Here is a 15385-nt window from a genome sequence, read left to right as displayed (position 1 = left end):
TGACATGTGCAACTTCTTCATGACATTGTATCATTCCCGCTTGCCACAGTCTCTTGGGGCTGTTGGAGCCTTGGGCATCTCGTTGGACTTTCCAGCTACAGGGAGGGAGCGCTGGGGGCACAGTAGTCAGGTGCACACAGAAAGTTCCAAGAAAAGGAGGAGAGGGGCCCACAGCCAGAATGCTGTGGGCCTTAATGGGTTTAGGCATGCAATGGGGCACAGACTTGACAAGGCATGATGTAGAGACGTGCACACGGAGAATGCAGTTCTCCAAGTCAGCTGAGCCCAAAGCCCTTGTTTTCTGGTTCCCTGAAGCAAAGCACAAGTAATGGAATCATGCCAACATGACTGGTATTGTGAACATGCACGATGTTATGGGAGAATGTGGAACACAGGCACAACTCACTCAGCTTCCATACCGAGCACTTCCAGGCCTGCCAGACTCTCTGCAGGTCTGTCCCTGTCATGAACAATGCCAAGATTTTGTCAACATTGAGCACACATCAATAAGATAGAAGTGCAAGCTGACAGGATCAACCAGCAAGTGAAGGAAAATAACATGGACAAAGCATGTCGGGTGCTTACCAAAATCCATATTTCTGGACAAGAAAGCCTGTACCTCCACACACATGTGTAAGTCTCCTCTCAGGGATGTGAGTGTGGACATGTGTGCATATTCGTGCACAGAAGCGCCTACAAGAACACTTGTGAGGGTGAGCAGTCGGAAGACACCGAGCTAGGTGACGCAAGAAAGGACATCTGAATCATGAAGGGAACATAAACTCTGGCCAGCAGAAGCAGTGAAGCCAGGGAATCATGCCCTATGATCTCACTGAGTTAGCCAGTTCTACATGGAAATAGACGCCTGCATCCAGACCTCTGGCAGAAAGGAGAGGCAGGAAGAAATCACCTGGGCATGGTCGGTGAGTGCAGCCGAGCCGAGACACAGATTGGCTGCAATCCCAGCACAGAAGCTGCGGTGGTTGAGCCTACAGCCCTTTGCACAAACAGCTACGAGGGCCTTGGCATCCATCTTAAGTGCTGGGCATTCTTTCCATGTCCTGGCCAGGAGCATCAGCACCCTTGCCTTTTGTGTAAGGTTTTGGAGATACATCGACCCTGGAGCATAAGCACCTGCTACGTGCAGAATCATCGAGTGTGAGACATCTCTCTTTGTACAATTTGCAGAACACAGATACCGCATATGAGGACTATAGTAAGATGGCTTAGCTGGGTCGTTTTGTTGGTAGCAGCCTCACAGCTTCAGGGCCACTTGTAGGCTGGATGTGTTCTCACCTGGAGAACAGAACCTCTTTGAAAGGGCCTGCATAGGGTAAATGGGCCATCGTGCAGGCCTCCGGCACTGGTGTGTCATGAAACTCAGCATGGTGGTGTCCTTAGCTTCTCACTGGTAGGCATTCCAGCATGCTTCAGGGAATTCCGTCATGCCAATAGACTGTGACACGTTTCTCCCTCTGCGCAAGGTGTGGCCGTGCCACCAGAGTCCTGTGCAGCATTCATGTCTGCCCAGAGAGGGAAGGAGGGTCGTCTGTCCCTTCTGTGCTTCAGCAGTGACCACCCACCGTGTGCTTTCCAGTTTGAGAGAGCACTCTCCGACCCTGTGGCCCAGAACCATCTCATCTGCCGTGGGTGCGACTCATTGAGGAGAAGGGCTTGACTTCACTCCAAGGTTAAGCGTCTCTTCTGATCGCTGGTGTCCAGAGAATAGCAGAGGACCACAGTACCATTTATTGAGTCGGAGACAAAGAGACAGCATTCCTTGGGGCACACACAGCAGGATCGCCAGAAACAGTGATAGGCGTGAAGCAGAGACAAACAGAGATCTCTGCCGTATTGCTCTTGTGCCCCAGAAGAGTGGAGGTCAATTGTTGCAAACGTTGAGGTTTGTACACACACCCCCGACCATCCAGACAGCAGCAGGCTCCTATCCCTGGAGGAAAGTATCCAGCCACTTTGTGCCCCTGCCTAACATTTAGACACTCAGGGAGAGCTCCAGGGATGGGCCGTCCCATGGGACACAGCAGTGTGCTCTTTGGATTACAGAGCGAGTACACATGGCTTGAAATTCCAGAGGCCAATTCAATGCCAGCGCCTTCAGGAACGCCAGATGCAATAGCCCTGCCCTCCCTGAAGCCGAGTGTGGCCACGTCTCTGCCCTGGAGCCAAAGAAGAGAGGAAGCCACCCTCTGGTCTAGGGGCGTTTCCCTCAGGGTGCCGCCCACTACCCTCTCTGCCATTGGTCTCGATTTGACCCAGCAACCTGAGCCTGTCTCACAGCCTAGGGGTCTCGCGTGTTGGGCTGATCTCCGGGCACCCTCTCCTGGCCTTTCTGGAAGCCCTTTCTTCAACCTCAGGACACCCCGCACACACCAGGCCCAAAGTGCTGCCCATTCCGATCTCACCCCACCCCAAAGTGGTAGCGAGCCACATCCGGTTACACCTGGGCCGCCATTGCGCACCACTTGCTGTGATATTATGTCCGGTCCCTTTGCATCTGCCCCAGCTCGGGGTCACAGCCATGTCCCAGAGGAGCCTGAGAGGGGGCCAGAGGAAGGTGGGAGCGTCCCGGGACTCCAGACCTTATTAGCTGGGAGCCCGGGTGCTCAGGGGGCAGTGGCCAGGTGGCCTGCCATTGCCATGCCATGCACAGATGGGACTTTGGAGCCACCAGATAGCACAGCAGTTGAAGAGGTCACCCTTTATGTGGTGTAGGCGGTGGAGGACAGCGGGGTCGGAGGGGGACTGGTGGACGAGACGAGGCGGGAATTGGGCGAGTGTGCCAGCTGCTGGCGGAAGACGTTATGGAGGAGGTGGAGGTTGTGGCAGATTAGGAGCGGATCAGGGATCCTCCCAGGATCTGAAGGAGAAGACACTGGAGAAGCAGGGCCTGGAAAGACCTGGAGGCCCGAGTGAGCAGCCGGCGCCAAATGTGCTACAGGCACTGACCACCCTGCAGTTGAAGTGAGATCCCTGCGTGACGAAAACTGCCGGGCCTCCGTTCGCTTCATGCGAATGAATCATGTGAGAAGGATGCGTCACTTGGTTCGGAGAAGCGCCATACTGCAGGGCATCCCCGGCTTCTGGGCCAAAGCTGTATCCTTCCTGCGGCAACTAGCTGTTTGCCTGTCAGGAAGAGGAGGAGGAAGTGGAGCAAAAGCAGCAGCATGTGCAGGAGTGGGGGGTGAAGGTGTGTGGCGAGGGTAGAGGAAGGGTCCTGCAGGCCATTGACAGAAGTGTGTTCCTGGGTATTGGCAGGTTCCAAAGCACAGCCGAGGAGTATCTGGTCAGAGCCACACCTGTAAGTGTCAAAGCCATGACTCGTGGTTTCCCTTCAGGCCTCCGTCTGAGTAGAATCAGTACCCAGGGCCTCTAGGTCAGGATGACCAGAGAGAGTACACTAGAGCAGCAACTGCTATACATTTATTGTTGTAAATGTGATGATCACCGGAATAGCTCAGATGTGACGTCTCTCACACACACACACACACATTCAGACACACATATAAACACACACACACCCCAGTTTCCTTCAGATTCAATAATCACAAGGACTGCAAGTCCTAACCATGTTACCAGTGACATGCCACTACCCAGCAAACACTGGCCAGGAGGCGCGCAGCAGAGGTGAGAAATCACCCTGCTTTTGGGTTGCAGACCACCTGACCTGCAAAACAGCACAGGAAACCCAGAGCCATGAGCAGGTCTGGTGTAAGGCTTGGTCTGAAGGAGAGAGTCGTGGCCGTGCAAGCGCGAGTGCCAAGCATCCTTGCAGATGCTTGTTCCAGTGTCCTTCTCCAGGCCAGACTAGAGCTGTTGCCCCAGGCTCTTTTTGGCCCGGCATGTGACCTGAATGTCTCCTTGACCCAAAGCAGATTATGAACAACCCTCAAGTGTCAATCATAATCAGCGCGCAGGATGAAGATTTTCTAAGGTACATGATTGACTTCAAGGTCAGAGAGGGAGGCTGAGGATGGGTCGGTAGGGCACTTGACAGGGAGGTTGGGGATGGTGTTATTCATGGGCCTGTACTGTGAGACTTTACAGAGCGTCATGGAGGCTGTTAAGGCCCGCCTGGGAGGCAAGCAGAGGCCCCTCGATGCTTGCACCTTTTCCTTCCTCCCTGTGCTGGCAGGTGCAAGTGCAGAGCCATCCAAGGTCCCGCTGCAAGCTGATCTTCTCCTTTCGGGACAACCCGTACTTCTGGCACACGTGATTGATAAGGAATGTTACCCTGACATCACTGGTAAACGTGGCTCCCACGGTGGTGAGTGTGGGTATGCAAGGTGGCCGGGGTTTGGGGTGTGGGTGGACGTTTCTCCTGCCGCATCTGCCCCTTTCTCCCTGTCTTTCTACAGGGTATAGGGCACGTCATTCCACACCAGTCCACTGGTTCTGGGACTTTGAACGGAGCACCCAGCCGCAGGCTGGACACCAGGAGCCTGAAATTTCTCAATTGGCAGTCAGGCCACAACTGCCCAGAATCGAACAGGATTGCTGAGGTGCGTTTGGTTTGGGCCTGCGCACAGTTGGCGATTGATGTTGGAGCTCTTGGCTTCTCACGGGAGGCTTAGGGGCCTGGTCAGCCCCGGGCTGACCTTGCTCTTATTGCCATCAGATCATTGGCCAGGACGCGTGGGACGATCCCCTGAAGTACTACCCCAGGGAGGAAATTTGTGCCACGAGAGGTAGCTGACAGAAACAAAGGTGGTGAGCGGGTCTGCAGGGGGACCTTGAGGGGACATCCGTTTAGAGGCAGAGGCCCTGTCCTTTCCACAATGGAATCCTGAGGCTCATGCGGGCTGGCTGCGGAGCCTGGGATTGGGTCATGCACGTAGCAGGTGACGTGCTGAGACTGGAGGCGTGGGGACTCGGTGTGGCCGTGAGTGAAGGAAGTCTCCCTCCAAGCAGCTGTGGTTGCAATGCCAGAAACCTCGGTGATTCTGCTCGAGGCAGGGTGAATGACGTCTGTTTGTCAGAATCACCCTTTGGTCAATTGCGCTATCCCCGGCCTTCTGCTGCTCAGAAAGTTTGAGATTTTCTGGGTCCTTGCCTCCCGCCTCTGCTCCTGGGATAGCCTATGACTAGAGGTGTCCTCTCTGGATTCCAGTGTACTTAGGTGCTGACTTTGGGGTCGTCTGTGAATTTCCACATCCACCACTTGCCGTCTCACCGCCACCATGCAGGACATGCTGGGACCGGTTTCAGGCCGGCTTCGGAAAATACGGAAGAGCTGCGGGACGAGGTGGGCAGCGGGCCCCAAGGCAAGGACATGGTGCCTACTGATGCCATTTCCCACATTGCTGGGAACGGGCATCTTCAGCTACTGACAGAGCTGTGTTCCCTGTTTGTGTTTGGGTCCACATGTCGAGTGTGTGTGTATATACACATGTGGTCTTGTGTCACATGTGTTAATGTGGGTCTGTGTGTGTGTGTGTATGTTCCTGGCTCAGGGCAGACGCACAGATGAAGGTGTCAGGAGATGAACTGCCAAGCGACGAGAAGAAAAGTCATGAGGCGTCCCCAGAATGAGGGTTGTTGTTCAAAGTATCTCTGCAGTGATCCTATCCATGGTGGGAAGGAGGAATGGAGGCCATTGATAATTCAGAGCATGACACCTTGTGTGCAACTAGACCGAAAAAGAAAACATGTTCACATTTTCTACCGTGTTATATTGTGTATTTGGACCAGGTCGAGGTTTGGGTTGTCAGAGGATTCGTCCAGGGCAAATCAGGTGTGGCTGGGCTTTGAAACCACTGCCTGTGTACCCCTGAGTCTGTGGCAGAGTGGGCCAGCTGATGGAAATGTTGGACGTGGCTATGGCAGGACCTGTGGTGGTGAGGAGGCTAAGGTCCTGTAGAGAAGGGCAGAGACCCGGAGGAGGAGGAGTCACAGAGAGCCTGCTGCCCTGGAACCTTGTTCCACATACGTGAGAAAATACATGGGAGAAGTCCTGGGTCCGTGCTGCCAAGGATCAGCCTGTCAGGCAGCACGCTCCCTCCCGAAGGAGCACACACTGGCATGATCGAACACTACGTGTCAGCTGTGCTGAGGTAGGCTGTCCGTGTGAAACCCCAGGCAACCTAGCAGGCACAGGGTGTGAGCGTGGCATGCCGCCAGGCACTTGCAACCTCCCTGGAAGTGCAGAAATGCGAGGAGAGCACATGTGTGGGTGTACATGTGTGTCCCTCTGCCGAGTGTGCCTGTGAGGCAGGAAAGTGGAGGACGCAAAGATGGTGGGCTGGCTGGCTTGTCCCAAGGTACCTTGAGGACAGTGGGAGACAAGGAGGGCCCTGGGGTCCTCTCAGAGCCTGCTGGTTTTCCATGGTCTTGCCAAAAGACACCTCAAGGTTCGTGCTGAGCCCCCTGACGTGAATCCCTTCCCTCCTCTGGGGTCTTGCCCTTGGCTGTAATGCCAGTGTGGCAAAGCTGACAGTCTGAAATTGAGGGTGGATTCTGGCAGTCTCGCTGGAGCAGAATCTCCGATTTGGTCTTAGGGGATCTGCACCATGCGAGACTAAGACGGATCCTACTTTCCAGGTGTCCGTGTTCTTTGTCACTGGGCACAGCTTGGGACTGCCTTCCTTGGCACGTTGGCTAGGTCGGCAAGCATGGATGCCTGTCTTTCCAGAGTCCTACCTGGGCCTCGTGAGAGCAACTGAAATAAAGGCTTGGCATTTATCAAATTATTGAGGGCTTGGGTGAGATCAAGCCCTCTGGCTGCACTTGAGATAGAAATGGTGCTTTCTGCCCAAGAAGGACATGAGCTCTTGGCCTAAAAGGGCCAGTTTGCCAGGGCATCATCTGTTCAGGGACTCCGTGGGTCTGGGTAATAGTAAACTGAAGGGACTAGTTCTAGGGGTGCCACCTTCCCTTTCTGGCCTCAGATCCCATGCCTTCTACTGGAAGAGACCCTGTAGATGCATGTGCAACTTCTTCATGACATTGTATCATTCCCGGCTTGCCACAGTCTCTTGGGGCTGTTGGAGCCTTGGCATCTCGTTGGACTTTTCCAGCTACAGGGAGGGAGCGCTGGGGGACAGTAGTCAGGTGCACACAGAAAGTTCCAGAAAGGAGGAGAGGGGCCACAGCCAGAATGCTGTGGGCCTTAATGGGTTTAGGCATGCAATGGGGCACGACTTGACAAGATGCTGTATGAGACGTGCACACGGAGAATGCAGTTCTCCAAGTCAGCTGAGCCAAAGGCCCTTGTTTTCTGGTTCCCTGAAGCAAAGCACAAGTAATGAATCATGCCAACATGACTGGTATTGTGAACCTGCACGATGTTATGGGAGAATGTGGAACACAGGCAACACTCACTCAGCTGTCCATACCGAGCACTTCCAGGCCTGCCAGACTCTCTGCAGTCTGTCCCTGTCATGAACATGCCAAGATTTTGTCAACATTGAGCACACATCAATAAGATAGGAAGTGCAAGCTGACAGGATCAACCAGCAAGTGAAGGAAAATAACATGGACAAAGCATGGTCGGGTGCTTACCAAAATCCCATATTTCTGGACAAGAAGCATTACCTCCACACATGTGTAAGTCTCCTCTCAGGGATGTGAGTGTGGACATGTGTGCATATTCGTGCACGAGCGCCTACAAGAACACTTGTGGGTGAGCAGTGAGTCGAAGACACGAGCTAGGTGACGCAAGAAAGGGACATCTGAACAGAAGGACATAACTGATGGACACTGCAGAAGCAGTGAACTGAAGCAGCCCTATGATCTCACTGAGTTAGCCAGTTCTACATGGAAATAGACGCCTGCATCCAGACCTCTGGCAGAAAGGAGAGGCAGGAAGAAATACTGGGCATGGTCGGTGAGTGCAGCCGAGCCGAGACACAGATTGGGCTGCAATCCAGCACAGAAGCTGCGGTGGTTGAGCCTACAGCCCTTTGCACAAACAGCTACGAGGGCCTTGGCATCCATCTTAAGTGCTGGGCATTCTTTCCATGTCTGGCCAGGAGCATCAGCACCCCTTGCCTTTGTGTAAGGTTTTGGAGATACATCGACCTGGAGCATAAGCACTGCTAGTGCAGAATCATCGAGTGTGAGACATCTCTCTTTGATTGACAACTCTTTACGAACACGATGGAATAACGATATGAGGACTATAGGTAAGATGGCTTAGCTGGGTCGTTTGTAGTGGTAGCAGCCTCAAGCTTCAGGGCACTTGGTAGACGACCTAGGAAAGAGCCTCTTAGGAGAAAATGGCCTCGTGCATGGCCGCAGACTCACTAGTGGTCATGGAAACTCAGCATGGTGGTGTCTAGGCTCTGCACTGGTAGTAGTTCATGGAAGCTTCCAGCATTGCCTGGAAGTCAGACTGTGACACGGTAGTCTCCCTCTGCGCAAGGTTTGGCCGTGCCACCAGAGTCAGTGAGACAGTAGCTCTGCAGAGAGTGTCCCATCTGTGCTTCAGCAGTGACACCCACCGTGTGCTTTCCAGTTTGAGAGAGCACTCTCCGACCCTGTGTCCAGAACCATCTCATCTGCGTGGGTGCGACTCATTGAGGAGAAGGGCTTGACTTCACTCCAAGGTTAAGCGTCTCTCTGATCGCTGGTGTCCAGAATAGCAGAGGACCACAGTACCATTTATTGAGTCGGAGACAAGAGAGAGAAGATTCTCAGGTGACGAGGATTCTTTCTATCGTCGCAGTGAAACGTGATAGCGAGACAAACAGTGATCATCTGGTATTGATTTGTGCAGACAAAGAGGACAAGTTGTAACGTTGAGGTGACCGACACGACAGTGAGGCTCGCAACTGTGATAGGCGAACAGTTAAGCTTAGCTACACATTGACCTAAATTTAGACTACCTGCAGAAGAGCTCCTGGGAGGAAATTGTGCAACAGTGAGGTCTTGTGACACGGACCATTGAACAGCAGGAGCTACATTGGATTGAAAGAGCCAAGCACATGAGCCTGCAAATTCAGAAGCCAATGCAGGATGCCAGCGCCTCCCTGGAAATCAGCGAGCAGTGTGCCACGTCTCTGGCCCTGCAGAGCATAGTAAGAGATGGCCACCTCTGATCTAGAGGGCGTTTCCCTCAAGCGCCTAGGAAGCCAGAACCTTTCTAAGAGTTGGCCCTCTGCCTGACGAGAGGAGCACTGACTTAGGGAGATACGCAGAGGAGAGCCTAGCCTGTCTCACAGCCTAGGGGTTCGCGCCTGTGCTGGATGCTCTCGGGCTCTCTGCTCTGGCCGCTTTCTCAATCAGGGGACTCCGGCACCTCACAGGCCAAGTCTGGCTGCCATTTCGATCAAGGCACCGCACACCAGCCAAAGGTAGCGAGCCACATCCGGTTACACCTGGCCAAGGTAGCGACCACTTGCTGTGATACTTGGCATTGCTCGAGTCCCTTTGCATCTGCCCAGCTCGGGGTCACAGCCATGTCCCAGAGGAGCCTGAGAGGGGGCCAGAGGAAGGTGGGAGCGTCCCGGACTCCGGACCTTCTTAGCTGGGAGCCCGGGTGCTCAGGGGGCAGTGGCCAGGTGGCCTGCCATTGCCATGCCATGCACAGATGGGACTTTGGAGCCACCAGGTAGCACAGCAGTTGAAGAGGTCACCCTTTATGTGGTGTAGGCGGTGGAGGACAGCGGGGTCGGAGGGGGACTGGTGGACGAGACGAGGCGGGAATTGGGCGAGTGTGCCAGCTGCTGGCGGAAGACGTTATGGAGGAGGTGGAGGTTGTGGCAGATTAGGAGCGGGATCAGGGATCCTCCCAGGATCTGAAGGAGAAGACACTGGAGAAGCAGGGCCTGGAAAGACCTGGAGGCCCGAGTGAGCAGCCGGCGCCAAATGTGCTACAGGCACTGACCGCCCTGCAGTTGGAAGTGAGATCCCTGCGTGACGAAAACTGCCGGGCCTCCGTTCGCTTCATGCGAATGAACCATGTGAGAAGGATGCGTCACTTGGTTCGGAGAAGCACCATACTGCAGGGCATCCCCGGCTTCTGGGCCAAAGCTGTATCCTTCCTGCGGCAACTAGCTGTTTGCCTGTCAGGAAGAGGAGGAGGAAGTGGAGCAAAAGCAGCAGCATGTGCAGGAGTGGGGGGTGAAGGTGTGTGGCGAGGGTAGAGGAAGGGTCCTGCAGGCCATTGACAGAAGTGTGTTCCTGGGTATTGGCAGGTTCCAAAGGCACAGCCGAGGAGTATCTGGTCAGAGCCACACCTGTAAGTGTCAAAGCCATGACTCGTGGTTTCCCCATCAGGCCTCCGTCTGAGTAGAATCAGTACCCAGGGCCTCTAGGTCAGGATGACCAGAGAGAGTACACTAGAGCAGCAACTGCAGACATTTATTGTTGTAAATGTGGATGATCACCGGAAATAGCTCAGACGTGGACGTCTCTCACACACACACACACACATTCAGACACACATATAAACACACACACACCCCAGTTTCCTTCAGATTCAATAATCACAAGGACTGCAAGTCCTAACCATGTTACCAGTGACATGCCACTACCCAGCAAACACTGGCCAGGAGGCGCGCAGCAGAGGTGAGAAATCACCCCTGCTTTTGGGTTGCAGACCACCTGACCTGCAAAACAGCACAGGAAACCCAGAGCCATGAGCAGGTCTGGTGGTAAGGCTTAGTCTGAAGGAGAGAGTCGTGGCCGTGCAAGCGCGAGTGCCAAGCATCCTTGCAGATGCTTGTTCCAGTGTCCTTCTCCAGGCCAGACTAGAGCTGTTGCCCCAGGCTCTTTTTGGCCCGGCATGTGACCTGAATGTCTCCTTGACCCAAAGCAGATTATGAACAACCCTCAAGTGTCAATCATAATCAGCGCCCAGGATGAAGATTTTCTAAGGTACATGATTGACTTCAAGGTCAGAGAGGGAGGCTGAGGATGGGTCGGTAGGGCACTTGACAGGGAGGTGGGGGATGGTGTTATTCATGGGCCTGTACTGTGAGACTTTACAGAGGCGTCATGGAGGCTGTTAAGGCCCGCCTGGGAGGCAAGCAGAGGCCCCTCGATGCTTGCACCTTTTCCTTCCTCCCTGTGCTGGCAGGTGCAAGTGCAGAGCCATCCAAGGTCCCGCTGCAAGCTGATCTTCTCCTTTCGGGACAACCCGTACTTCTGGCACACGGTGATTGATAAGGAATGTTACCCTGACATCACTGGTAAACGTGGCTCCCACGGTGGTGAGTGTGGGTATGCAAGGTGGCCGGGGTTTGGGGTGTGGGTGGACGTTTCTCCTGCCGCATCTGCCCCTTTCTCCCTGTCTTTCTACAGGGTATAGGGCACGTCATTCCACACCAGTCCACTGGTTCTGGGACTTTGAACGGGGAGCACCCAGCCGCAGGCTGGACACCAGGAGCCTGAAATTTCTCAATTGGCAGTCAGGCCACAACTGCCCAGAATCGAACAGGATTGCTGAGGTGCGTTTGGTTTGGGCCTGCGCACAGTTGGCGATTGATGTTGGAGCTCTTGGCTTCTCACGGGAGGCTTAGGGGCCTGGTCAGCCCCGGGCTGACCTTGCTCTTATTGCCATCAGATCATTGGCCAGGACGCGTGGGACGATCCCCTGAAGTACTACCCCAGGGAGGAAATTTGTGCCACGAGAGGTAGCTGACAGAAACAAAGGTGGTGAGCGGGTCTGCAGGGGGACCTTGAGGGGACATCCGTTTAGAGGCAGAGGCCCTGTCCTTTCCCACAATGGAATCCTGAGGCTCATGCGGGCTGGCTGCGGAGCCTGGGATTGGGTCATGCACGTAGCAGGTGACGTGCTGAGACTGGAGGCGTGGGGACTCGGTGTGGCCGTGAGTGAAGGAAGTCTCCCTCCAAGCAGCTGTGGTTGCAATGCCAGAAACCTCGGTGATTCTGCTCGAGGCAGGGTGAATGACGTCTGTTTGTCAGAATCACCCTTTGGTCAATTGCGCTATCCCCGGCCTTCTGCTGCTCAGAAAGTTTGAGATTTTCTGGGTCCTTGCCTCCCGCCTCTGCTCCTGGGATAGCCTATGACTAGAGGGTGTCCTCTCTGGGATTCCAGTGTACTTAGGTGCTGACTTTGGGGTCGTCTGTGAATTTCCACATCCACCACTTGCCGTCTCACCGCCACCATGCAGGACATGCTGGGACCGGTTTCAGGCCGGCTTCGGAAAATACGGAAGAGCTGCGGGACGAGGTGGGCAGCGGGCCCCAAGGCAAGGACATGGTGCCTACTGATGCCATTTCCCACATTGCTGGGAACGGGCATCTTCAGCTACTGACAGAGCTGTGTTCCCTGTTTGTGTTTGGGTCCACATGTCGAGTGTGTGTGTATATACACATGTGGTCTTGTGTCACATGTGTTAATGTGGGTCTGTGTGTGTGTGTGTGTGTTCCTGGCTCAGGGCAGACGCACAGATGAAGGTGTCAGGAGATGAACTGCCAAGCGACGAGAAGAAAAGTCATGAGGCGTCCCCAGAATGAGGGTTGTTGTTCAAAGTATCTCTGCAGTGATCCTATCCATGGTGGGAAGGAGGAATGGAGGGCCATTGATAATTCAGAGCATGGACACCTTGTGTGCAACTAGACCGAAAAAGAAAACATGTTCACATTTTCTACCGTGTTATATTGTGTATTTGGACCAGGTCGAGGTTTGGGTTGTCAGAGGATTCGTCCAGGGCAAATCAGGTGTGGCTGGGCTTTGAAACCACTGCCTGTGTACCCCTGAGTCTGTGGCAGAGTGGGCCAGCTGATGGAAATGTTGGACGTGGCTATGGCAGGACCTGTGGTGGTGAGGAGGCTAAGGTCCTGTAGAGAAGGGCAGAGACCCGGAGGAGGAGGAGTCACAGAGAGCCTGCTGCCCTGGAACCTTGTTCCACATACGTGAGAAAATACATGGGAGAAGTCCTGGGTCCGTGCTGCCAAGGATCAGCCTGTCAGGCAGCACGCTCCCTCCCGAAGGAGCACACACTGGCATGATCGAACACTACGTGTCAGCTGTGCTGAGGTAGGCTGTCCGTGTGAAACCCCAGGCAACCTAGCAGGCACAGGGTGTGAGCGTGGCATGCCGCCAGGCACTTGCAACCTCCCTGGAAGTGCAGAAATGCGAGGAGAGCACATGTGTGGGGTGTACATGTGTGTCCCTCTGCCGAGTGTGCCTGTGAGGCAGGAAAGTGGGAGGACGCAAAGATGGTGGGCTGGCTGCTTGTCCCAAGGTACCTTGAGACAGTGGGAGACAAGGAGGGCCCTGGGGTCCTCTCAGAGCCTGCTGGTTTTCCATGGTCTTGCCAAAAGACACCTCAAGGTTCGTGCTGAGCCCCCTGACGTGAATCCCTTCCCTCCTCTGGGGTCTTGCCCTTGGCTGTAATGCCAGTGTGGCAAAGCTGACAGTCTGAAATTGAGGGTGGATTCTGGCAGTCTCGCTGGAGCAGAATCTCCGATTTGGTCTTAGGGGATCTGCACCATGCGAGACTAAGACGGATCCTACTTTCCAGGTGTCCGTGTTCTTTGTCACTGGGCACAGCTTGGGACTGCCTTCCTTGGCACGTTGGCTAGGTCGGCAAGCATGGATGCCTGTCTTTCCAGAGTCCTACCTGGGCCTCGTGAGAGCAACTGAAATAAAGGCTTGGCATTTATCAAATTATTGAGGGCTTGGGTGAGATCAAGCCCTCTGGCTGCACTTGAGATAGAAATGGTGCTTTCTGCCCAAGAAGGACATGAGCTCTTGGCCTAAAAGGGCCAGTTTGCCAGGGCATCATCTGTTCAGGGACTCCGTGGGTCTGGGTAATAGTAAACTGAAGGGACTAGTTCTAGGGGTGCCACCTTCCCTTTCTGGCCTCAGATCCCATGCCTTCTACTGGAAGAGACCCTGTAGATGCATGTGCAACTTCTTCATGACATTGTATCATTCCCGGCTTGCCACAGTCTCTTGGGGCTGTTGGAGCCTTGGGCATCTCGTTGGACTTTTCCAGCTACAGGGAGGGAGCGCTGGGGGCACAGTAGTCAGGTGCACACAGAAAGTTCCAAGAAAAGGAGGAGAGGGGCCCACAGCCAGAATGCTGTGGGCCTTAATGGGTTTAGGCATGCAATGGGGCACAGACTTGACAAGGCATGATGTAGAGACGTGCACACGGAGAATGCAGTTCTCCAAGTCAGCTGAGCCCAAAGGCCCTTGTTTTCTGGTTCCCTGAAGCAAAGCACAAGTAATGGAATCATGCCAACATGACTGGTATTGTGAACCTGCACGATGTTATGGGAGAATGTGGAACACAGGCACAACTCACTCAGCTGTCCATACCGAGCACTTCCAGGCCTGCCAGACTCTCTGCAGGTCTGTCCCTGTCATGAACAATGCCAAGATTTTGTCAACATTGAGCACACATCAATAAGATAGAAGTGCAAGCTGACAGGATCAACCAGCAAGTGAAGGAAAATAACATGGACAAAGCATGTCGGGTGCTTACCAAAATCCATATTTCTGGACAAGAAAGCCTGTACCTCCACACATGTGTAAGTCTCCTCTCAGGGATGTGAGTGTGGACATGTGTGCATATTCGTGCACAGAAGCGCCTACAAGAACACTTGTGAGGGTGAGCAGTCGGAAGACACCGAGCTAGGTGACGCAAGAAAGGACATCTGAAACATGAAGGGAACATAAACTCTGGCCAGCAGAAGCAGTGAAGCCAGGGAATCATGCCCTATGATCTCACTGAGTTAGCCAGTTCTACATGGAAATAGACGCCTGCATCCCAGACCTCTGGCAGAAAGGAGAGGCAGGAAGAAATCACCTGGGCATGGTCGGTGAGTGCAGCCGAGCCGAGACACAGATTGGGCTGCAATCCCAGCACAGAAGCTGCGGTGGTTGAGCCTACAGCCCTTTGCACAAACAGCTACGAGGGCCTTGGCATCCATCTTAAGTGCTGGGCATTCTTTCCATGTCCTGGCCAGGAGCATGAGCACCCCTTGCCTTTTGTGTAAGGTTTTGGAGATACATCGACCCTGGAGCATAAGCACCTGCTACGTGCAGAATCATCGAGTGTGAGACATCTCTCTTTGTACAATTTGCAGAACACAGATACCGCATATGAGGACTATAGGTAAGATGGCTTAGCTGGGTCGTTTTGTTGGTAGCAGCCTCACAGCTTCAGGGCCACTTGGTAGGCTGGGATGTGTTCTCACCTGGAGAACAGAACCTCTTTGAAAGGGCCTGCATAGGGTAAATGGGCCATCGTGCAGGCCTCCGGCACTGGTGTGTCATGAAACTCAGCATGGTGGTGTCCTTAGCTTCTCACTGGTAGGCATTCCAGCATGCTTCAGGGAATTCCGTCATGCCAATAGACTGTGACACGTTTCTCCCTCTGCGCAAGGTGTGGCCGTGCCACCAGAGTCCTGTGCAGCATTCATGTCTGCCCAGAGAGGGAAGGAGGGT

The 15385-nt window shown here is 54.1% G+C and overlaps 1 pseudogene; it reads left to right on the top strand.

The window, feature by feature from the left end:
- Positions 1 to 4846: 4846 nt before the first annotated feature.
- On the top strand, positions 4847 to 11572 carry LOC133053641 (testis-specific Y-encoded protein 1-like; annotated as a pseudogene).
- Positions 11573 to 15385: the final 3813 nt, after the last annotated feature.

Source organism: Dama dama, chromosome Y (assembly GCF_033118175.1).
Source record: "Dama dama isolate Ldn47 chromosome Y, ASM3311817v1, whole genome shotgun sequence".
NCBI classification, from domain to species: Eukaryota; Metazoa; Chordata; class Mammalia; order Artiodactyla; family Cervidae; genus Dama; species Dama dama.
This window is presented reverse-complemented; position numbering and strand designations above follow the sequence as displayed.